General features: G+C 51.4%; 1 protein-coding gene across 4 annotated transcripts in view; it reads right to left on the bottom strand.

The window, feature by feature from the left end:
* LOC143017092 (plexin-A1-like) overlaps positions 1-22,907 on the bottom strand; it is a 171,416-nt gene that overhangs the window by 147,855 nt on the left and 654 nt on the right. The window lies entirely within an intron of this gene.

Genomic DNA, 22,907 nt, shown 5'->3' with positions numbered 1-22,907 from the left:
TGGATCAGGTTTGGGTCAATGTATCCCGTTCAGGCTCAGTACAGGCAGAGAGGAGGGAACGACTCGTGCTGCTGCTGATGGAGGAGGAACATGTCCACATACTCACACAGCATCTAACCCACCATCCGTCTGCTTCTCCCACACATGACCCCAGAGCTTCACACACGCCTGTAGATTCTCCTGGTTCACTTTCACATTAACATCTGCCCTCCTCCTCCTCCTCCTCCTCCTCTTCCTCCTCCTGTCTGCATGACATCATTTAGCACAGGTTAACAAAACAGACATGCTTCTATTCAATGACAGCACACATGTACACCGCCTCTCTCACACACACACACACACACACACACACACACACACACACACACACACACACACACACACACACACACACACACACACACACACACACACACACACACACACACACACACACACACACACACACACAGTGTATCTGGGTTGGATCAGGATTGAGTTGGACAGCATCCTTATCCGTCTTTGTCCATTAGGGCCGGCGCTGTTTCCGGATGAGCGCTATCGAGGATTGCTAGTAACCATATCAACGCCGATGACCGCATGGCCTTATTCTACACGCTAAATGCTTTAAGACAGCCGTGTGGCTCGTGTCACACTGTGTTTAGACAATTTATGCCCTCAGATGCACAAGGCATCATGGGTAATGTGGACGTCTGGAGTTGGGCATCCGAGGTTCAGCTCTTCAACGGAGAGACCCGCCCACAAATCAAATGTGTTCATCGACGTCTGATCGCTCGCTGTGCGTCCACACGAAGCCTCTGTGATGAGACAAAACATGATGACCAACGTGTGTGTGTGTGTGTGTGTGGACAATAGAGGAGGAAGAGCATGGCGACCTGTGGGCTCAGATAGCTTCCTGTCTCGTTCCAGTTTGTCAGCACATATTCCCGTTAAAGCAGAACCACGTAAACACACACGCACACAGACAAACACACACACACACACACACACACAGCGTCAAGCCCGGCTGCCTCTCTTCTTCTTCTTCTGCGTGCACGCTGCGTTTGGCAGAAGTTAGTCGTTTCAAAAAAAGGAGGTTAATTAAGGTTTCACTTTCTCCGACTAGACGAGACGAATCAAATGAGCATTTAATTACACCTAACAAACTTAGATCGCACAAAAGACAGAAAATTAGTTTAACGATAGTGAGCTGAGTATGAAGAGAATGAGGGAGAAAAGAGAGAACAGGCTGCAGGGGGAGAGAGAGAGGGGGGGGGGAGAGAGAGAGCGAGACAGAGAGAGAGGGGGGGGAGCGAGAGAGAGAGCGAGAGAGAGAGAGAGGGAGAGAGAGAGACAGAGAGAGAGAGAGAGAGCGAGAGAGAGAGAGAGACAGAGAGAAAGAGAGAGGCAGAGAGAGAGAGAGAGACACAGGCAGACAGACAGACAGACAGACAGACAGACAGAGACAAAGACAGAGACAGAGATATATAGAGAGAGAGAGAGAGAGAAAGAGAAAGAGAAAGAGAAAGAATGAGAGGGAGAGAAAGAGAAAGAGAAAGAGAAGGAGAGAGAGACAGAGAGACAGAGAGAGAGAGACAGAGAGAGAGAGAGAGAGAGAATTTGAATATAACCGAGCCAACGATCTGCATTTCCATACGTGTTCCTTCCAGCCTGGATTTGACTTCCTGATATCAGTCAAAGCTTCAGGCCTCATGTGGATTGATGGACAGGTCAGTGTCACACTGTAACTGTAACCTCAGGAAGTCAACTTCCTTAGGTTTCTCTGAGGCAGCACATTAGAGTTTACCTGCCTCTCTCTAAACTTCATGAGGAGGAGGAGTTAATAGCCCCTAATTCAAAACATGATGAACAAATTCACTGCGTCTTTCTGCCAGAATGTCGCCGCTCAAGGCCAAATTCTTGGAGTGACTCGGTCTAATTCCAGCGCTCAGAGAGAGAGAGAGAGAGAGAGAGAGAGAGAGAGAGAGAGAGAGAGAGAGAGAGAGAGAGAGAGAGAGAGAGAGAGAGAGAGAGAGAGAGAGAGAGAGAGAGAGAGAGAGAGAGAGAGAGACAAAATACACCGCAATCTAGAGCAAACTTTGATGAGGTTACACCACTCAAACTGACGCTCTACCTGGCAGACAGCAACAATAATGAAACAGGTACTACTGTCAACAGAGTGTGTGTGTGTGTGTGTGTGTGTGTGTGAGTGTGTTTCCTGCGGGTATCAACGGTCTTTGTGTCAGTCACAAGTTTACTTTACCTAAACTTGGTCCGCAATAAGAGGGAGGAGACGAACGAGAGTGAGTGAGTGAAAACAAAAGGGAGGAGCACTGCAGGTGAGACGAAACACTGGACCTGCCCTCAGCTGGGGAGGGGGGGAGGGGGGGGGGGGGGGGGGGGATGCTGGGGGGGACAAGAACAGACACGGAGAGAGAGACAGGAAGAAAAACACTGAGGGAGAGACGGGCTGGAAAAGACAGAAATGTGAGCTCAGAGGTAGAGAGATAAGGAGGGAGAGAGAGAGAGCGGGGGAAGGTGAGAGGAAGAGTGGTGAGTGAGAGGAATGCCGGAGACAAAGAGGGACGAGGGAGAGAGAGAGAGAGAGAGAGGGAAGTTGTGTATCAGTGTCCGACTTAGCATGACAGAGCACTGAGCACAGACATAACAGTCCATAAAGGACACCTGCTGGAGCAATGACACGCCTAGAGCCGCAGGCCTAGAGCCGCACGCCCAGAGCCACAGGCCTAGAGCCGCACGCCCAGAGCCACAGGCCTAGAGCCGCACGCCTAGAGCCGCAATCTGCGACATTAGCCACCACTACAGAACGTAGAACATCCTATCCACCTGTCCATGTTCCGAACGTACAAACGTTTCAAAACCTCTGTCTATACTTCCTGTTTCCATTGAGAAGCTTGGATTCCGTCTCCGTCTCCGTCTGCATGCAGAGCATCCTGGCGTGAGCTCACATCGTGTCGGTGGAATGAAAACCTGAACATCTAATCTACATTTAATCTTCTGCTGTTTAGACTGATGGGACGTCACAAGAACGCAATCACGCCACGATAAGGAATATTCAACTCCCTGCAGCTTTAAACGTGTTTGTCACGGTCTGATTAAGTCCACCCTCAAGCGCATTCCAGCCGGCTGAACAAGGCACCCCTTCCCACACACACACACGCACACACACTGTACCTCCTCTGCATTCTCCGCCGGCCAGCGTGTATAAATACATCACGCCGTTACAGGCCAGGCAAATGACCTGCCATGTTCCATGCGTCCCCGGGGAGCGACTGCCACTCACGGCGCCGCAGTCCCTCGCTTATTCCAGCTACTCGCAACCACTTTCCGAGCACATTGGAAATATGGCCGAGGCGTTACTCGGGAGCCATTACGGCCACGCTGTCTGGGTGTTTATGCAGCCCGGATCTCTCAGCTCCAAAGCCAAGTAGATGGTGGCGGTAATGATGCAAGACATGTTGGGATACACGCTGAGCCCGAGAGCACAGAGGCAAACAAGATGGAGCACAGATACAGACGCTTTCAGATTCAGCTATTTATGACGGCGGAAAGGGAAAGTAGCGTCGTGGAGGCGTTTCCTTCTACTCTGTTGTGGTTGACAAAAAGCAAACGTGTTGAAATCAAATGTGGCAAGAGAAGAATCCAAATGTGTCCCAATATCAAACTCATCCCACATTCTCTGACTCTTCTTCCTGAGGAATCCCAACACGTTCCCGGGCCAGATGGGATAAACAGTCTAATCCCTCCAGCATGTTCCCGGCCTGCCCAGTCTCCTCTCTCTGGGACGGGGCCTGGAACCTCCTCCCTCCCTCGGGTGGCATCCAGGAGGCATTGGAGGGACACGTCTACCTCAGCCGGCTCCTCTCCAGCCTCCCTCCTGGTGGCCCCGCCCCCTAGCACAACTCCTGAAGCCCTGCGGTGACCATAGGTACCAGTTGGAGTTGGCCAGTAAAGCCGCAGAGCATTAGACTCTTTTTGGACGGAGCTACCTTGTCCAGAATGGAGAAACAGGGAACTCATTAGCACCCGAAAATGGAGTTATCCATCTTGATGCAGCCGTGTCATGCTAGTGGAGTAGTAAGCGTCTTCTGCCGCTCAGATCAAGCTTCCACTATTATGCCTGAAAGCACTTAAGACAAGCAACCTTCAGTTCTTTAGGAAATCACTTAGCAGATAGAAAAATCTGTTCTACAAATCCTTGGAATTAAACCACAACCTTCATGTCCCAGCTACAAGTGGACTTTGACCTATTTGACAAACACTGTTTGATAAGGGGATTCAGCTCTAAACCAGTCTCCCTCTGTGCCGCGCTGCCATCCTCTGCAGGTCTGCTGACCCTTCGCTTGATGTGCCGAGAGACGGCGTGTGTGATCTGTTCTGCTCTCGCTCGTTAAACCTCGTGTGATTTCACGAGGGGAAAGGTTAAACTCACACGAGAACAAGAACAAGAACCCGTCACCAGCGTCCTGCCTGTGATCTCGACCCACAAACGGCCAAAGAGAGAGATTTTCATTAATTCTCTTTTGAGGAACAGTCAAGTCTGTACCTGAACGCCTCATTTGCATTCCGTCCGCCTCAAACTCTGGCGAGACGCAGACACACGAGCGCCCGATTCTCTCCGCTCTGTCACCTGACTGAATAAACGCAGCGAGTGTGACTGTGCGGGTCGGGAGGTGCTTCACTACACACGCTGACATTTCCACGGGGAGAGAAGAGAGTGAATCCATTTCCTCCAGGCTGTGTTTGTATAAAGCACCAGGCAGCAATTATTAAAGCCTAATGAAGAACGGAGACAAAACAAAGCATCAGCACACGCCACCCATCTCTGCTCACCCAAAAGGCTACATTAGCATCTAAAATGCAAATGAAACTCTTACTCCAAATGCAGATGCAATTCGCTCTCGGGAGGCGGAAAATGAATAACGTTATCCCCCCTCTCCGTCTTCTCAACACAAACAATTTACAGCACACACGAGGAAGAATTAACAGTCTACTACGCGGAGGTGGTCGATAACTGCTGAAAGGACAGGAAAGGGGGGGGGAAATGTAGGGCGGGAGGTAGGAGAGCTGCAGAGTCAGGAGAAGTGGCGTCAGTTGGGAGATTGAGAGGGCTGATCTGACGTCTGTCACACGTGGCAGACGTCACTCAAGAAGGGACACTGTTCCTCTACGTACGGGACTTAAAGTGACACTGCAACAATCTTACAAAATGTCAGGAAATCTGTGTCCAAACACGATCACTGATATGGTTTTCATTGTGGAGATGTCTTGCCTTCGTGTCGCAGGTCTGTAGGCCTTTGAGTGCGAACGGAGCAGAACCAGACCGCGTTGTTCCTCCTCAACGCAAACAGGCGTCAAGCGCGCCACAATAAAAGCTAAACATATCGTCTGAATGTTCCTTCAATCCAAGGTTGCCGGTAGTTACGGGGTAAAATCTCATAAAATAAAGTATTTCTAAGGCAACAAGTGAACACATTTGTATCTAACTGGACGTGTAATTTCATGTAGAGCAGCTTTTAGAGGCAATCAGGGTCCATTCAGAAGCCTATCGACCGGATCACAGGACCGACCGAGCCAAATGTCTCTAATGAACTAGTTCACACGCAAGTTTCCTGAAATTTGTGACATTTTGTAATGCGTCTCTTTAAATAACACAGCAGAGCGTGAAGCTACAAGACTGAGCCAATTCACTCAGCAAGAGGAGGGAGAGAGGGAGGGAGAGGGAGAGGGAGAGGGAGGGAGAGGGAGAGAGACAGACTTGGAGTAAAATAGATCGACAGACTGTGCAGACTGACCACAACCGCTCTGACCACTACCAAAACCTCTTAAAGCCGTTATCATGTCAAATGAGAGAAATCTGTGAGGGCCTCAGTCTCAGGCTCCTCCCCCAGTCTTAGGCCCCTCCCCCTCCCTCCCGCTCGCTCAACGGCCCTCACTTCCAAACACATTACTGAATCACCTGTCACCGTACTCACTGTTGTGGCATGTGTGTGTGTGTGTGTGTGTGTGTGTGTGTGTGTGTGTGTGTGTGAAGGGACGGTTGACGCTTAAGGTGCCGAGGAACAATGTGGCCCAGTTCTGTCCTCAGCACCAGGATCCAGTGCCACTAATTTGGGTTACAGGGTTGCCAGATTGTGGCCAGCCTTTCTCCAGGAAAACTTGTCTCTGTGTGTGTGTGTGTGTGTGTGTGTGTGTGTGTGTGTGTGTGTGTGTGTGTAGAGAGAGCATACATGTGGGATTTGTTAAGTTTTATTCACTGTCTGTTCCCCAGCTGTGTGTGTGTGTGTGTGTGTGTGTGTGTGTGTGTGTGTGTGTGTGTGTGTGTGTGTGTGTGTGTGTGTGTGTGTGTGTGTGTGTGTGTGTGTGTGTGTGTGTTTCCTTTGCTGAGCTGGTCTTTTTCTCTCCCCCCTCCCTCCCTCCCCCTCCCTCTTTCCCTCTCTCTTTCTCTCTGTTGTAATCTGCTCTTGATTAGCAGGCCACTGGCTGTGGTTGATGGCTGGCAGAGTTATTCCAGCTATGCGTCTGTACTGGGGAGTGTGTGTGTGTGTGTTGGGGGGTGGGGGGGGTCCTGGGGGAGAAATGTGTCAGGCTGATCCACAGCTTGGAAGCAGAGACCCTCAGTGCCTCTCTGTGCTATGGAACATGACAGGGAGCGATGGGAGGCAGGGAGGTGGGAAGACGTATGGAGAAGAGCAGGGAGGGCATTTTGTGTGTGTTAGTGTGCGTCTCCTGTGGTTACAGAGGCAGGGCCAAGGACTCTGAGCGCTAAACATACACAAATGTGAACACACACACACACACACACACACAGACAAACGCTCACACTTGGCTCTCTTGACAGGCACAGACCTCAACAACACGACATCCTGAAGCCATCCTCTAAACCGTGAAGCCAGCAGTCTAACTATGGCTAAAGTGCTCCCAGAACACGGAGAAGGGGGCAGATATAGATTTCCCTGACACGTTCCCTCTGCTGCGTTCGCTCAGCCGCCGCTCCTGGAAACTGGAGCCACCAAAGTGTTTGACTTCTCCCTTTGTGATGGAAGCGTTAAAGCTGCAGATCCCTCAAGTGGAAGCAGAGGAAAGATGAAGAGTTTGGAATCAGACTTAGACTAATCTGCACTCTATTACACACACGTCCCTGTAGTTTAATAGAATGTTAAGATATTCGGTAATTTACATCCCAGGTCAGGTGGCTGACTGAGCTGAGGCCTTGATTCAAAGCTCAACAGATCCTCTGGGTTCATACATGGAAGTGTTGGTAATGATAATGATGCTAACACAGAGCAGAGCAGGTCTGTTTACCTTCTGAGACAGAGACAGAGAGAGAGAGACAGAGAGAGAGAGAGAGACAGAGAGACAGAGAGAGAGGGGGGGGGCACAGGAAAGTAATGCACAACATGATGCAGATAACCACACTGCCCGCTGCTTGTGAAGATGAACAACATGTGGTTTTCCTGTTTAACCTGTGACACACACACACACACACACACACACACACACACACACACACACACACACACACACACACACACACACACACACACACACACACACACACACACACACACACACACACACACACACACACACACACACACACACACACACACACACACACACACACACACACACACACACCTCTACAGGTACAAAGCAAAGCCAAAAGCCACACATACGCCAGACCCTAGCTGAAGCTTCACTAGTCTCTCTCTCTCTCTTGCTATCTCTACCACACACACACACACACACACACACACACACACACACACACACACAGGGCTGGGGTTTACCACATTGGCGCCGGGGCAGCAGCAGCTACTAATTAAGAGTGGTTGGCTGAACAGTTATAGTTAGGGCTGTAGCTGGAGGACAGGGGAGAGGGGGGGCGACAGGTCTGACACTGAGTGTGTGTGTGTGTGTGTGTGTGTGTGAGACAGGGGCCCCGGGGCTTTAGGGTCCCTATTCCAGTCTTGCTGACTCAGACCCTGGCTGCAGTGTGACTCGTATCTCGGTGACTCTCTCTCCCTCCCTGCTCCAAATTCCACCCAACCCATTTATTTTCCCTCCGTCCTCACCGCTTCAGCATCAAAGTCAATACTATCCAATCAGCTTCATCGAAAGCGAGCGAACGAGCGCGTTGGCAGAGCAGAGGTGAGGATGACATCATAACAGGAAACGCATTAGCTGCCAGGCCGACACGGCGAGTCGATCTGCCTCCCAGCTGCGTTCACACTGGATGTTCCTGTTCTCCAGAGCCGACCGGAGAGGAGCAGACACGTTGCGCAACGCCGGGAATTACCAGCTGCTCTGGCTCGGAGCGTCACACCAAACGTAAACACAAAGAAGCCAGCAGACGAGTGATAGACTGACAGCGTGGGTGTGTGTGTGTGTGGGTGTGTGCATGTGTGTGTGTGTGTGTTGGCACTAAAGACAGTCACACCTTTGGACACCTATGAGGTCATACACACACACACACACACACAGGAACACACATTCCTCTGGTGTGACCTACAGAAGCAGCAGGACAGCAGTAGCGTAGCGGCTGGTGAGCACATTAACATACATTAAAGAGGCTGTGACTCAGTAAGAGGCTTGGCTTGAGTCCTTCAGTGTCTCTCTCTAATCCTATTGTTGTGGGGGACAGAAGTGGGGAGCTTCATGTTAAATCCGTCCCTTTGTCTCTGATGTAATCCTGCGTCCTTCCTCCTCACAGCACCTCTAAAGAGCGGCTCTCACATGTAAGAGAGCGGCGTCTCTGAGAGTGTAAATGTCACAAACCAGGGAGGCCCAGGACCCTCTGGAGCAGTGTGTGTGTGTGTGTGTGTGTGTGTGTGTGTGTGTGTGTGTGTGTGTGTGTGTGTGTGTGTGTGTGTGTGTGTGTGTGGACACCTATTAGTCTGACTTCAGATATGGCCACCCGCCTGCCGGGTTCTCAACATGTCTGAGCCGCCCCAGAACGGAACGACACGTTGTTGACATTTGGTCCGTTCACACTGTGGGGGGTTAACGGCAGAAATGTGGCAATTTGCCATTTTCATGTGCCGGGTCTTTCTCACCTCTTTGCCACTCTCAAGGGCTGTGGAGGACACACACACACACACACACACACACACACACACAGAGATACACACACAAACACACATGTACTCCTTTGTGTTTGCACTCTAAACAGGAGTTACAGGGGAGTGTGTCAGTTTATTGTTTACCTGTTTCCCTCTCCCTGATGTTTGCCTCGGCTGAACAATGGCCCGGCCTGGGAAAGTGTGTGTGTGTGTGTGTGTGTGTGTGTGTGTGTGTGTGTGTGTGTGTGTGTGTGTGTGTGTGTGTGTTGATGTAAAAATAAGCAGTGGGAGATTTATGTTAGGGAACTGGAAATAAAAACCCGTCTGACCCTCATTGTGGCTCCCAAACCAAACACTACCTGTGTTTACATGCGTCCCATGTGACCAACCTGCTGATTCCCACTCTCAGTCATGTAAACTGCAACCCAGGTTCCAATTACCAGGCTATGGGACTACGATCTAACCAGTTCACAGACACACCTGCATCACTTTGCCCTCATCAGGATCCATCTTGGGTTGTAACTTCCTCTGCTTCCTAAATTCCCACGCCTAATCGAGAAAACAGCAACTGTTTCCCTGCTCTGTGACGACGTCAGAAGCTTTTCCCAAGGGAGAAGTCTGGTTATTAACACAAGGAATGTATAAGGAGGTTTAATAGTAACCAGGGTTCTACCTTCACCAGGTTATTAGTCAACTAGTAAGGCACATCTGTCTCTCTCTCTCTCTCTCTCTCCCACCCCCTTCTCTCTCTCCTGTCCATTTCCCACATACATGTTCTCTCCAGCTCCATGTCGGCGTCATGAGGAACCGGATATTTCATTTTTCTGTGTAGGAAGCTCTGTTAATTTCCTGCTGCAGGGCCCGGTGAAGTTGAACGCAGCCAAAGCGAAGGCAACAAAGGCAACAAAGGCAGAAACGTGGCAAACGATGTAAAGGGGTTGTTCCTGTTCCGACACCACGCCTAAGGAAAGCGTCTGGATCTTTCTCCCAGCGTTCCTGAGGCTATATTTAGGCCCGGGCATTATTCATGTATACACACGGCTCCAGTGAAAGTACATAAAGATCCTGGCTGGTCTGCTGGCTTCAGAGACCCAAACAAACCAAAGTGTGGAGCGTCTCTCTCTCTCTCTCTCTCTCTCTCTCTCTCTCAGCGCCCGGTCAGAAGGTGCAGCATGTTATCATGACTAACTGCTGTGTAGCTGCTCATTATGCAGACAGACAGGGAGGCTGAGCCCATCCTCGCTTTGGCCCGGAGCCAAGAGCGCTCCGACAGAGGGAGGATGTGTGTGTGTGTGTGTGTGTTAGAGGGCAACATTCCCCTGGCAGGATCGCTGGGACCCGGCGGAGGGCAGGGTTCAGTCGCTGAAGGAGAGGCGGCGTGCCCGGCAGTCAATTAGCAGCTTGGATTTACACAACAAATGGAGCTCCCACGGCTCCGCTCGCACACACACACACACACACACACACACACGCCTGCACGCCACTCGTGAGTGGAGACACTCAACGCTCAGCGGCACACGCCGACGCAAGGTCAGAGAGATGGGGGGGGGGGAGAGGGAGAGAGAGAGAGAGAGAGCCAGAGGAGAGCTATCTGTTAGAGTGGTGCTCCACACACACCAACTCACCGCCAGTATCATAAACTCAAGTGAGTCCGTGGCACACACACACACACACACACGCTTTGTCCTTACTAAATGTCGTAGAGGAGATAAGAGCGGAGGAGAACAAGTGCATTATGGGTCAAAGTCAAAGCTCCAGAACTTTCCCACAGCTACAGACGCACAGTGACAGGTGAGTGTGTTAGAATGATGTGGCGGTTTGGTTGTGGAGCTCTTGTCTCGTCTCTGTTGGGTCTCAGTCCTCTGGTCGCTCTGTGGTCTAAGCTCCTGGCAGCACATTAACAGAGCCGTATCAGATTATCAAAGCTCCGTCTCTTGTTTCCCTTTGCGTTGGCATGGACACGCTGCTCCTGCTATAAATGATGTCGGATGCAATTCCTAATTCTCCTCTTTGTTGTTCGGCAGCGTTAAACCTTGATCGTCTGTGACATCAATCAGCAGCAGCCGGCAGCTTCAGGCTCAGCAGAAAACTAAGATGGATCCAGAATACAGTCCAACCGCCAGCGTCACTGTTGAGTGGACGAAGCTCCGACGGTGATTAGGTGGAGAGGAAGGACGATGAAGACGAAGCTACGGACCAGCTAGTGTAGCAGACCGACAACGAGACAGCGAATGAAGTCGGCGGTGAGAAGGACATGGAGTCATACTGAATATTCATGTGAGCTACAGACAGGAGACGCACAAACACACACTCTATAGTGGAGGCAAGAGTGATGGCGGCGTGCTCAAGAGTCGCAGCACCCGGACAGGAAACGCTGGCGTCTGCCCCAGTTTCTATCGATTTACTGCCTCCGCCTCAGTTTGGTCGCAGCACAAGTTTTACAGTCAGAGTGTAAAATACCGAGCGTCTCCGTCTCTGTCCGCCCCGCTTCCCCTGCTTCCCTCCAACCATCTGTCAGGCTCATTGACATGCAGGTGAGAATTGCCTTGTCTGCAGACGCCGGGTGTGTGTGTGTGTGAGAGTGTGTGTGTGTGCGCTTGGGGTCTCAACAGTTACAGTGGAAGCAGCCTGGCAAAGGAAATGGGAGACAGATATGAGGGGGGGTTCTTCTGCTGTTGATGAGGTTGTGTGTGTGTGTGTGTGTGTGTGTTGGTGTGTGTGTGTGTATCCCATCACCACTGGGTCAGCCTTGTTATTATGTGCACATCTCCACCCCTCCGCCCGGCACACTCGCGTCCATTCATCTCCCGTCTCACACGTCAATCTATCAGCCACAATTATTGGTGAAAGGAGAGCAGAGGTAAAGTGGATGAGGGGCGACCTGCTGCATACAGCCATCCAACTTCTACCTACCTCCCTCTCTCCCTCCCTCTCTCCCTCCCTCTCTCCCCTCCCTCCCTCCAGCTGTGCTCTGAATAGGCCCTTAAATCACCCGTCCCAGGGCCTTTAGATTGGTTGACCTCTCTGCATGATTAAACAGCCATTTTCATCACGTCTGCCATAGGAGAGTGTCAGAATGAGAAAGGGGAGAGGGAGAGAGAGAGAGAGAAGGAGAAGGAGAAGGAGAGCGACGGGAGCTGATAAGGGAGTCGTGTCGACCCCACCAAATGGGATCTGGCCCACGCTGATGATGACAGGCGTGAGGAGGAACATTGAAATTCCGCCGGTGTGGATTTCACCTGGAAGCTTCATGCAGAGTGGAGAGAGAGAGAGAGAAAGAGAGAGAGAGAGAGAGAGAGAGAGAGAGAGAGAGCGAGAGAGAGAGAGCTGGAGAGCCGCCGTGTGTGTCAGCGACCAGCGAGTGTTTCAAAGGACGTGGCCACGGCACAAAGCTCTTCATCACGCCGGAGAGGACGGGATCCATATTTAGACAGTGACTGAAGTGAGAGTTATAGTTTAAGCTGGTTACATGCTTCTGCTTCTAAGCTTGTTAGAGGCTGTTCAGACCGTCTGAAAGGGATGAAAAGCCCCTTTCAGACATTTGTGTGTGTGTGGGGTTAGTGTGTGTGTGTGTGGGGTGAGTGTGTGTGTGTTTTACCCGTTTTACAACTTTCCAAAATAGTAAGTGTCTGACCAATGTTGTGAAATCGTTGGTAGTTTCATTTTAAAGGAACAAAAACAAACGATACGCCGGCAATTTCACCACCAAGACAGATTTTCGGGGGAAATTACGTCCAAACTACTGAAGGTCACCGACATGTGGGCGTCGCTCAGCAGGTCGGGTCTCAATGGAACCTTTCTGATCGCCCGGGCCGTTTCTTTAAAGCCACAACAACAACAACAACAACAACAACAAGGTAACCACATTGAGGATTCCCAATCTGAACTTTCCATTGGGTACAAAATCTCTATACTGCTGCCTTTGACGTCTCCATCATCTCCTTCATCATCTCCCCGCCTCATGAGGACCAGCTACTCCACACACACACACACACTACATGCATCCTGACTGCCCTTTCCTTCACGTTTCCTGTCTGCAGTGGACTGACCCGCTGTAGAGTGTAAAGCTCTTCACACTAATTCCTTGAAATCTCCACGTCTGGACTGTGGGACCGTTTTTTAATTTCCTCCTCGTCCGTGAAACCGATCTCATCTCCTCGTCCGATAAAATGGCCGCTCCTCTGTGAACATCTGCTTGGCTTCCACATAAACGCCACATAAAGCTGGCGTGGCCGGGCGGCGCAATCGACTGCAGCTGTTCGTCTGCCGCGGCGAGTCCTTAATTAGAGTTTGAGACGGAGCCTCAACCCCTTTTTCTCACACAACAAGCTTCTCTTCACGGAAACAAGATTCCTGTTTTGTTTGGTACGAGTTTGTTGCATTTCCCATCCAGCCCTCCCTCCCTCCCTACCTCCTTCCCTCTCTCTCTCTCTCCCTCCCTCCTCTCCTCTGGTCTCGTTCTGTTCCTCCCACCTTGTCCACTAATCTCCCCGCTCCAGGCCTTTGTGCTCCTGCAGCTACAAACAGATTGGGAGACGAGTTACTTTTGAAAATGTGTGTGTGTGCTGCAGCCAGTTTGACTCCAGCTGGTTGCCAAAGGCAGGATGAGGTCGCTGCTAAAGACAGCCTGTTCCTCCAGCTGAAGAGGCTCGGAAATGAGTCTGCATGGGAAAACGACCTGAAGAAACTGAGCCCGACACACACACCACACACACATACACACACACACACACACACACACACCTGAGCCTGAAGGTCCACTGTCTTCTTCTCTTCTCCAACCTGTAGCACATTTAGCAGTGAACTTACGCTACACTATCGATCCCTGTGATGAAGTCTGTCCTGGCAATCGTTTCCATGGTGTTCTGTGTAAACGCAGCACGAGGAGGTGAACGCCAAGATGTTTACATGCAGAAAGAAATTGATTTACAACAAACATACCCAGTATATTTGTGTATACAAGAGGTTAGGGGGGGAAAAACGATTCATGGACTTAATTGCAGTGTAATCAAAGGTTTAGAGTTGCAAGTAAGAGCAGAGAGAGAGAGAGGGAGGGAGAGGGGGAGAGACAGAGAGAGAGAGAGAGAGATGAACTCCACATGGAAAGCACTGCGGCCAGCACAGGATTCAAACCCATGATCATTTTGCTAACCACTTTGCCACTGAGCTGCCAAAAATATTTTTATCGATCCCACACTTCCCTCGCTCCCTCGCTCCCTCGTCCACTGAGGAAGGACGGTCGCTGAGCCCTGCACCTAAACATCTACACCTTCTCCCCTTTGCTGCCACAGGTGTCAGCTGACCAGGAGCCGTTCATCAGGCTGTCAGAGGGGAGCGAGCCTCTGTCACGCTGACCTCCACAGCAACCAGGTCACACTCAGGTAACAATGGAGGGCCAAAGCCCATCATACTGGAACGGCCACATTCCTCAGTGAGGGAGGAAGACCCCCAGAAGGAGGAGTAGGAGGAGGAGTTCAGGGGGAGAATGAAAGGAAACTCCTCAAAGATAGCAGCAGGCCTCAGCCCATCAATCCACTCACACATTAATGTCTCCACCACATCAGGGCGTGTTTGGTTTGCGGTGCTTTAATTATCATTTTATACGACTCGCGTCGTTTGTCTTGTTGTGGTTTCTCTTAAATCATAGAAAACATCGTAGCCATTTTCCAGTCGTGTGTCACCTCGCTCTGAGACCTTCACACACACACACACACAGATTCATCAGGAAGCAGCTGAGCAGCATTCCTGCGTGTGTGTCACATGCTCGCCCTCCTTATCTGCCCCAGAAACCACAGCAGCACCGCCGAGTCCGTCTGCTCCGCTCAGGCTAACTCCAAAATAGCCCCAAACACAAGAAGGGAGGAACACTCTTCTCCAGCCTCTTTATCCGTGTGGGAGCTGGCAGTGTGACAGCCCTGGGTACAGGGGGGAGCAGAGGTCAGGGGTCACCAAGCAAAAAAACTGGAGCTATCATGGGACAGCAGCAATGTGCCGCTCACGCTCACCAACGCCCCTCCCCCCTCAGCCCAGGCTGAGAGAGAAGCAACAAGAGGGCCCCCCTGGCTGTAAAACCTCCACGGCCCCCACTCCACCTTTAAAGTAGGGATCAGTCTAACCTTTGACCTCCCCTCTATCCCAGCTCATTCCACCATACCTTCCTCCTCTTCCTCCATCTTCTGCTTCTAATCTACACCCCTCCCCCTGGCATTACACCATTGTCAGGCCTGGAGGACTTATTCTCCCCCCCTCCTCCCCCTCCTCGGCTTGGCTCTGCTCCACAGGGGGTCAAGGAGGCACAGGAGACTTTAAAGCTGGTCCTGGGACTCACGCCACCGGAGTGCGAGGCAGCAACCCAGGTCTGCTGAAAGAATTAAGGCCCGAGCAGCCGTCCGTACCGACGTCCTGCACAACAAGTGGCCCAGTGGTTTCCCTCTTAAAGGAGTTAAGTGAAGGAGGAAGGGAGGGAAACAGGTTTTATGGTTCTGGAGCACATGTTTCCACTGATGGAGGAGACAAACAACTGCTTCCTCCAGCGGTATTAGGTGGTCTTAGCTGAGAAACCAGAGAGTTTGCTGGTCTGGAGACAAGAACAACCTCAGGAACACCTCATCTCCTAACATGAAGCTCCATCAGAGGCTCTGTGGTGTCATGAGTCACTCAGCCCTCTCACTTTTGGGGGGACTTTGCCCCGATTTGCTGGAGGTGACGGCAGCGGCGCCCGGTAGCCGCGGTGAATAGAGAAAGTCCCTTGTACGTGTGTCTACGGTCGATATGCTCCGCAATGGCACAAAGCCAACGCACAATGGAGGCCAGACTTGGCGGGCAACCCATCACTGCTCCCTCTTTAACCCTTTGAGCGGAGCACAAAAGGAAGGAGCTGACAAAGAGGCCGTGTCAAAGAAAAGGGGCTGAGCCAGGGAGGGGGGACGGGGGGGGGGGGCGCGTCGGGATACACTTGCTATTTGTCGACTTAACGTTTGGTTGTGCCATGAGCACGGGGCAGCGGACGGCAGGAATCCAAAGTATTTGTGGAGTAAAGCAGAAGACTGTGATTAGAGCCATTGACTCAGTCGACACATCACAACCACCGGGCTCAACAGGCGGCGACTCCTCCACTCTGCTTCCTTCAAAACAACATTTCTGCGGCTCTTCTGGACATCTTCTCCTCACGATACTCAATCCTGTGTCACCTCAGATACACAGCGCTTTCAGTTAGAGGCTAGAAAAGTTTCTGTTTGCCCCTCAAGAGAGTTTGGAACAACTGAGAGTTTTAGAAACGAGTCTGAAGCTCCTCTGTCGCTCCTCCTCTGCTGAGCTGCTGGGTCTTGTGATGGATCTGACAGGTGGCTCTGCTCGTTCAGGTCCACCCAGATACTAAAATGCTTCTCTCCTCCTTCGCCTGTTTGTTGGCGGCGAAGTTTCTGCCTACACGAGATCAAACTAACCACAAACACCAACCCACATCCTGAGAGAGGTAGAGGCTCGGCACTCGGGGGAAAAATTATAAAACAAAACGCTTAAAACGAGCACTGATCTCCATCTGGTAAACACACATGCAGGTGCCGCCATCAGAGTGTGTGTTTTATGAGCCGTGGAGTTTGGGAATGCGGGTGGGCGCGCACACGCGCACACACACACACACACACACACACACACACACACACACACACACACACACGTCTGCATACTAATGGTCTAGCTCCCAAAAGATGATTATTTATTAAAGCAAAGTTTCTTTATCTAGGAGCCACTTCCATATTTGCCGCCTCGTTCTGAGTTTGTCCAGTTCACACTTTGGACTGGACTTGCTTAACACCTTGTTATTATTAGTTAACACACCAAAACAAGCCTAAACACACCAGAGAAAGAGGAGAGGGACTCCACCCGTGTCCCACACACACACACACACACACACACACACTTTGATTGCCCACCAATCCCCTCGGGGGGCAACACCATACTGTTGACCTCTTTCAGTTGAGCTCCCTTCCTTCCTCCTCCATGGGGGTGGGCGCTGGTTGGAGCAGCCAGACAGGCAGCTAGCCAGCTGATTTATAGGCCGGCCCGGGGCTACGTTTCCCTGGGCAAGTGTCTCTCTTCAAAGGCCGGCCTTCTATTAGTCTTATTTACTGGGCCGGGGGAGTGAAGCCTGCTGAATTATTTAAGATCCTCCCTTTGGTAAACATAACAGATACCAGGAGGGAGGGGGGGGGGCGTAGACGAGGAGGTGAAGGATGGAAACAGAGGATGAGGGAGTGAGAGGGACGCAGACAGAGGAGCAGAAATAAGTGAGCAATCATGAGGTGCGGCTCCGTTGGCATTAATCACTACAGTTAATGGCCGAGCTCGTCTGCCAAACACTGGAGAGAGAGTTTGACTTCACATTAACACAACGCTCAGGCACTCACGCGTATCGATAGCATCCTCCGCTAGCAGTGAGCACAGCCACTGGCCTCAATGCACACACACACACACACACACACACACACACACACACACACACACACACACACACACACACACACACACACACACACACACACACACACACACACACACACACACACACACACACACACACACACACACACACAGAGTGCCGCCTTCACTCTCACAGTGGCTCTCATTAAGAAGCCAAACATGCCTGAAGAGGCAGACAGACTCTAGTGAGCACAGTAAACAACCAGTAGGCTCCAGCGTCTGAACACAGAGCGTGTCAATGAGACGGAGGCGGACAGGGAGCAGCGGCATCGCAGCAGCAACCTGTGGGGCTCAAGGGCCCGTCGGCAGCTGAACCTGCAACATTATGGGATCTGCATGCGATCAGACTGTGGTTGCTCTGCGTGTTGACTGAAGGTTAACACCGTACGATGACATCTTCACTATATGATCCCTACACACGCACTGTTTGAAGTTGAATGTCATAAGTCACTAATAGGTTTAAAGCCCCGGCTGCCTGAGGCTCAAGCGTTTGGCTCGGCCTGTGAGGCTCTGACCTTAGATCAACATGTAACACCGCTTACACGCTGCAGTGGAAAAGCTATTCCAGAGGAAACCAAGGGAGAAAGAAATGTTGCTGACACGCCAATAATAACCAGAATAACACACTGCTCCGGCTACACAACACGGCAATAAACCCTGAGTAGATAACTACAGGCTCGCTCACAGGGAAGGAACCGCCACTTCCTGATCAATACCGCCCCCCTGAAACCTGCACCCAGGACAGGAACGGGACCAGAGAAGCCATTTCTGCTGTCAGGATGAATCAGGGATCCAAGTTGCCTGTCTGAGTCAGAGTCTGCGGGGCAGATGGATAGAATGCTGACAGGAGCATTAGCATGCCAAGTAGGAAACCTCATCCGCCGAGGCTGTGCCCACGAGCAGCGAGGCCGGGGAGGGAGGGAGGTTCTCTTTAAAGACGAGGCCGAGCCGTCACAAGCAGAACCGGGGTTAATGCTGCGTCACCGGACCTTCAGAAGCGCCGGCTGGTCTCTATAACTCAGCCTGACCTCAGGGTCAAACTGAACCAATGAGAAGGTTCTTTGATTCAAATGAGAGAATGTCAATTTGACTTTACAAGCCTATAAATCTGCCGTGTTCTTCAGTTAAAACCGAGGGCCCGTGACCCGCCCACGCTTCAGTCGACCTCGTCAACATTCAAACTAATCAACAACCTCCCGGAAGAAACACAAACACGGCCATTTTGTCCCCGACGGCGGCGGCGCCTGAGTTTCACTTTGCAGCCAGATGAACATGCAGGATCTGATTCACTGTCAAAGAGTTTTTCTCTTCCAAGTCGTCTTGAGCGAGTGGCCTTTTTAACGCCTGCTTCAAAAGCACACACACACACACACACACACACACCCGAGCAGCTGTCACTTTCAGCAGGCACTGCGGAGGACGGAAGCGGGGGAGGGGTCCTTTGAAGGAACGGTTAAAAGTGGGTGATAAAAATAAACTGGGAGAGGAGAAAATTAATTATACATAACAGACATTTCACTTGGACGAGCACGCCAGAGAAACCCAGGCTGCTCTGCTCCAAGAGGAAGAGGAGGAGGAAGAAGAAGAAGAGGAGCCATTTCTGCTCCGCCGCCGTGTTTGTTATCTTTATTTGGCTACATCTAAGCTAGGCGCCGCAGCGACGGGGGCCGTGTTCAAGAAGGGTCGAGGCCCAAAACAACACAAACCAGGATTTCATTTGATATTCTCCGGGCTGGCGTCGGTGCGGTGCCTCGTCTCCAGATTACTGCGCCCAAAACACAGACGCCATCCTTCTGAAGGCGTGATGAAGCGTGCAGACGGCCCGCTCTGCCTCTAAATGGGTTTGTGATTGGCTGTGATGAAGCTTCGTGCTGCCTGCTCACCTGCACACACACACACACACACACACACCTCTCAATGCCACCGGTAACACACAGAGGCGCCTCGCATTTTAACACCCGGCGCTGATTCTCTCTCTCCGGCCAAATGGAGGTTGCTCCTATTTGAGCAGTCAGACGCCACGACGCGCCTTCCAGGTATCAACCAGTCTGTTTATTTCATATTAAGACGTTTCAGCTAGAGAGGGGTTGGCGCCAATAGGTCTGTGTGTGTCTGTCTGTGTGTGTGTGTGTGTGTGACAGAGCCTCTGGGTAGCGGCCTGCTGCTGGTCCCTCTCTGATACGTTTTAATAACGCCTCTGTGCGAGCGAGCCGTCGCCTCCAGGCAGCACAAACAGCAGACAGAGCCTCTAAGAGCCGCGGCGTGATGAGGCCGGGCCAGGGTCAGGACCCAAACTGAGATGAAGAGGCGATAATAACCAGAAGCAGTGGTATGACATGGGGAGAGGGAGAGAGGGAGGGAGAGAGAGAGAGAGAGAGAGAGAGAGAGAGACAGACAGATCTCAGTGGTTCACAGAGCCACAGACTGAATGAAGAGCAGCGCACTCCAGCAGACGTCTTCAGCCAGACTGACACAAATTAAAACTTATGTAATCAAAACACGCCGTCTCCACCGGCTACGCTATGAAAGAAGATACTCCATTACATCGCCGCCGTGCCAAGGAAGTGCTTCATCATGTCGACGCTCTCTGACATAACCTCCTATCAGGTTAGACAGGGGATCCTCTTTCACTCGCCGTAGTAAAAGAGCTTCTTCATTCAGCGAGCAGACGAGTACAAGCAGCAACGGCCAGGGAGCTACAAGCTACTATCATCATCATCATCATCATCATCATCATCATGGCTCTGGGACCAGACAGGAGAAGAGGTGGAGGAGCAGAGAAACAGTAGACTGATGGGTGCTATGATGTCATGCTAAGAGATGAAGGCCTTACAGGGGAACAACTGCCAGATTAAAGGACTCCTACAGGTGAGGAAGACCGTGAGGAAGACTGGTCTGGCCTTTAGATTGAGACAAACACCAAAGCTCTTCAGGAATTAATGACTGTTAAACCCACAAGAGCACTTTTGAGTCACACAATCACAATTTGACTGTTTTTTGGATCAAATCCTGTGGAGTTAGTAGAGAAGGAGAGAGGAGGAGGAAGAGGAGGAAGAAGAGACGCTACAGAAAACCGAGAAGAGTAAAGGCAGAGGAAGGTGAGAAGACAGGAAGAGTAAGAGGAGGAGGAGGAGGAAGAGGAAGAGGCAGGCAGAGAAAATGACTAAAGATGAGGCTGTCATCACGCTGGTGTTCCACTGTGAGCGGTAAAGCAGAGCGGAGCAGAGCTGGACCCCTCTGTCTGCTCTACACACACACACACACACACACATCCACTCACTGTGTGGAAGCCATGAATCACATTACAGCTCTGGAACACAACGACACACACACACGAGACCTGAGACACACAGAAACAATGTGAACACACCCGGGGAAGCAGAGGACTCAAAACTCAAACCCCTCTTTAATTCCACTCTCCAGTCTCTTCCTCTTCCTCTTCTTCATCCCTCTACAATTGAATCCTCACTCCAGTAAAGCTCCGCTGCTCTGTCATCCATCTTCAATCTAATTAAGAGCTTAAAAATATGCTGCTCAACAAAATAAAAGGTCCGGAGGAATTCCCAGTAGGAGGGGGGGAGGGTGGCGACACACACACACACACACACACACACAAAGGGGGCCGACTCCACAGGGGGGCAGAGAGCACATGGCAGCCTGGGCTCTAAACCCAGGACAGAGATTTGGCCGCGGCGATAACAGCCGGAACAGGACGGGCTTTCACATTTCACCACACCGCCCGCTCTCGTGTGTGTGTGTGTGTGTGTGTGTGTGTGTGGAGGGGGGGGGCAGATCTATATCATAATTAGAGAAGATTGAGGCAAATTGCTTATAATTTTCTGGCTGGTTTGGTCGCTTTCATGTCAAATTCCACGCAAGGTCGAGGATTTAAACACAAAAAGAGAGAGAGAGAGAGAGAGAGAGAGAGCTTTCTGCCTGCAGCTGCACGCGGTGGGCGAGTTACACTTCATTCACACACACTGTTGTGTTGTGTGGAGCAGCTAGAGCAGCACACACTCCAGAGCGTCTTGACATTTGGCCCTGCAGATATAGAGCGCTGGTTGTTTGTGTCACACCCTCATAGTATAGTCAGGATTGTTTTGAATGAACCGACTGGTAGGTACAGTGTGTGTGTGTGTGTGAGTGTGTGTGTATGGGAGGGGAGTCCTGGTCTGTGGTTGAAGCTGTTAGAGAGCAACGCCTCTTAAATCAACACGCATGTCAACACGCAAGATCCCACAACATTTACATGAGAACACAGGGCAACACACTTAACTGTCGAGACAACAGCCACACACACACACACACACACACACACACAGGAGGACCGGAGACACACCTGGGTCCATCACACACACTAACACACATAGACACACTCATCCTGCACACAGGGACACACTGTCACACACACATAATGGAGGTATTTAGTGTGTGGAGTGTGTGTGGAGTGTGTGTGTGTGTGTGTGTTGTCATATCTGCAGGTTCCAGGCTGTTTGCTGCTTCCTCCTCAAAAAAGAGCCTTAAAATAATATCTGAGCCTTTGATGCAGAATGAAGCTCTAAGTGGGCTGCTAATTAATGAAGAGAGAGTGTGTGTGTGTGTGTGTGTGTGTGTGTGTGTGTGAGGGGCAGAGTCTAATCTGGTTAACCAGCATTTGATTAGGAGAAAAAAAGAGAATAAAAAGAGAAGAGAGCAGAATCCGATAGAGCAGAGAGAGAGGGTTTCAATAGCTGACAAGCAATGCGCACTCCACACCCCCACACACACATTCACACACTCCATCCTGCTCAATGGGGAAATTCAATTGCTGTCGAATAACAAAGCTTACAGATCTCCTCTCGTCGTTAGCAGATTAAAGCTGCGCACATTTTAATTATTTCACAACTAATAGACGGATCGATTTTTCCTCCTTTAACCAGCAGACACACACACACACACACAACACCCCCCCCCCTCCCCGGAGACACGCAGCAACTCCTCCCTGAGGTGCGTTTACATGCGGGGACAGGAGCACGCAGCCCGGAGCCCTAAACCACCGAGGCTCTCTGGACCCGGAGCCCCGGACCAACGAGCCTCCCTGCACCCAGCCTCCCCCCACCCGGAGCCCCGGCACTGAGCCTCCCTGACACAGAGCCTGTCTGGACCCGGAGCTCCGCACCAAGCCTCCCTCCACCCTGAGCTTAACACCACCGAGCCTCCCAGCACCCGGCACCCAGCCTCTCTGCACCCGGGCGGCAGGAGTGTCAGCCCCGGCACGGTGGAGGCGTTGGAGCCGCCTTGCTGCTCAGATCCCCGGCTCCCCCCTCCCCGCATGCCCGGGACACGCAGGGATTCCTCCGCTCAGACACCCGGCGGTACCGC

This window comes from Genypterus blacodes, unplaced genomic scaffold (genome assembly GCF_046128005.1).
Source record: "Genypterus blacodes isolate CSIRO-AG114 ecotype Tasmania unplaced genomic scaffold, CSIRO-AGI_Gbla_v1 ptg000266l_1, whole genome shotgun sequence".
NCBI classification, from domain to species: Eukaryota; Metazoa; Chordata; class Actinopteri; order Ophidiiformes; family Ophidiidae; genus Genypterus; species Genypterus blacodes.
The sequence above is the reverse complement of the archived record's forward strand: the minus strand, read 5'-3'. Positions and strand labels throughout refer to the sequence as shown.